We start from the raw sequence: 2,904 nt of genomic DNA on the forward strand, positions 1-2,904 counted from the left end.
ATAAAATAATAATTCTAATCTACTTTTTAAATACTTTTTTCAACTAGTTTTATTAATTTTCAATATTTTGAAAGTAGATGTAGATATATATTCAGATTTGGGCCATTAAATTGTAATATTTGTCCATTAACTGCTAATTAAATGATCCAAACCCCAATATAAACTTAAAACCTAAATTTTTCACCCTTCATCTTACTTTTTAGTTTCAAGAGAGTTTTCGCTCCTCATTTTTTTATAATTGTAGTTTTTCATTAGCGCATGAGTGAAAACATATTTGATCTAGTCGTCAAAACATATTTGATCTAGTATTCAATCACAATATAATTGTAAAAACTAAAGATTATAAAAAAAATTAAAAAAATAAAAATAACAAAAAAACAGAAAGAACCAACTAAAACCTAAACCGAAAAAATTAGTTTTATGTTGGTTTGATTTAGTTTATAGTTTTAATAAACCGACATGATTGGTTTGATTTTTTTTTAATAAAAATCAAACCAACCCGACATATGTACACCACTAGTTAGAAGAGAAAATTGAAGAATAGGTGTCTTTTAAGTCTTGAATGAAGGATTGGTGACATTGACCAACAGATAGGGTCAAACATTATTAGGAAACTTGATCAAGTTAATTGTGGACTTGATTAATATTTTCAAAACTTTCTAATCTTTTCAAAAATACAAATCAACCCAACCCACACCCTCTTCAATTCAAATCAACCACTCTCTCCTCTCTCTCGACAGCTTCTCTCAACTCTCTCCCAACCAATTGTTCTACAAATTTTTTATTTCAATCCTCAGCGACTTCAACATCTGACTACAAATAGTGGGGATTACAGTTCCTTTTCGACTTCAATCGACGTGACAGTCTTGCTCTCCGGCTACAACAGCTTTGAATTCTTCATCGATCCTTTTCTTCTTTCACAGGTCAAAATTTATAGCCTTTTTAGTTTTGAAGAAAACGAGGAACTTGAGCCAACTTCTCTTATAGTATTGGTTAACAATTTCAATATTTGTTGCACTAATTTGAAATGCGGTCTGAATAAAATCCTAATTTCTGGTATTTCTTCTCTTCTCTTATATTTTCGAAGTGAATTATGATATTTTATTATTTATTACATTTTTTAATTTTGATTTTTATTGTTTGTGTTTATAAAAACAAAAGGACGATTTGGTTTGATTTGTTCTGTTCTTGTTCTTGGTAAAAATGGTGAAATTGTTATTTTTTGTTTAACAAAATCGTGCTACTGTTTTCTCCAACAGATTACCCATCTGGTGCAACATATTAACCATCTAATGCAACAATTTATCATATGATGCAACAGATCAGTCATCTGATACACCATAGGAACCATCAGATTACAATTCTGATGCAACAGATTAATAATCTAATGCAACAGCTTTACCATATGTTGCAACAGATTAAGCTTCGGATAAAAAATTTGATGCAACTAATTAACCATCTAGTGCAATGGAAGAACCATCAGATTAATGATCTGATGCAACAGATGAACCTCCTGTTGGATAAAATTCTACCAACTCTTCCTACAGAAAAAGTTCAAGACTTGATTTTTCCAATTGATCATTCATCTGCTGTGATTTAAGACCCTATGTTGGAAGAAATCTAAACAATATTGATCGTTGATAACTGTTTCAGTAGGTCATGCATGTGTTGTAACAGATGTGTGACCCGTTGCACAGACCATTCATCTTTCTCAACAGATGAGTGATATATTTTGTATTGTCAAAACAAATTACTCAGTCATTGCTAGGATTATTTAACTGTTCCAATAGATCACTCATATGTTACAACAGATGATGTCACAATAGTTGTGTTATCTGTTGAACAGACCATTCATCTGTCCTAAAAGATAAGTGGTATATTTTGTATTGTTGCAACAGATTACTCATCCGCTGTAACCGTTTAGTTATATGCTGCGACAGATATACTACCTGGTGCAACAGATCGGTGATCTGTTGCAACTGTTATTTTACTATTTTGCTTGTTTGATTTACTGTTATCCTTTTTTAATGATGCATTAATCAATAATAATATATTATTTTATGTTCCTATTAATTTTAGATAATATGGTTCCTAAAAGAACAAAAACCAAATCAAGTCCAAGTAAAGGAACAAGTGAAGCAGCTAGGTAATATCTACCACTCTATGAGCTTGCTTTACAAGCGTTATCTCAATCGAGAGCAGAATATGATGAACACGGGGAGGATGAATGTTTCAAAAGAGATGATGCAGGTGGTAATAGCCCTTCCACCAAAGAGCTGGTCAAAGCCTTCAGCATTGATCGTTATCCTGTGAGATTGCAGTGCGATGGTGCCGCAGATTTAACGGGTGATTTTGTGGTTAAGCCAGCCATGGAAAAATCTTTCGACACCTTCAGAAAAATACTTCGAGAACAAAAATTGGATGCTTATTTTAGGGACAGCTGCTTTGGAAAATATCTTGATTTGCCTGAGGACAACAATGTTCGTTTGCAAATGAAAATGGTATATGAACTTCTCAAGCGTAGGTTTATGTATGAAAACAAAGATAAGATTGATGAGGTATGGATAAATTACTGTGGCATTCCTGTTTGTTTTGGTTGGAATAAGTTTTCCATAGTTACTGGACTAAAATGTTATCCTCCTTCTCAATTTATACCTATTCTAACCCAAAAAAAGTACCCCGCACACCCAAAAAAGGCAAAGGCAAGTCATGTGATCATGATGACCTGGTGTCCATTGTTGGTCCAAGCTTCAAAAATAAAAATTTGATAGAAGCATTGAAAGGTAAAGGACTTTCAAAGAAGCACAAACAGTCATTGTGCTTGGTTTGGTTTGTACATAATATTATTTAGGCAAGAGACATTAAAAACAACATAAGCCTCGGTTTAATAAAGCTCTCCGAGGA

The sequence above is a fragment of the Capsicum annuum genome, chromosome 1, assembly GCF_002878395.1.
Source record: "Capsicum annuum cultivar UCD-10X-F1 chromosome 1, UCD10Xv1.1, whole genome shotgun sequence".
Lineage (NCBI taxonomy): Eukaryota > Viridiplantae > Streptophyta > Magnoliopsida > Solanales > Solanaceae > Capsicum > Capsicum annuum.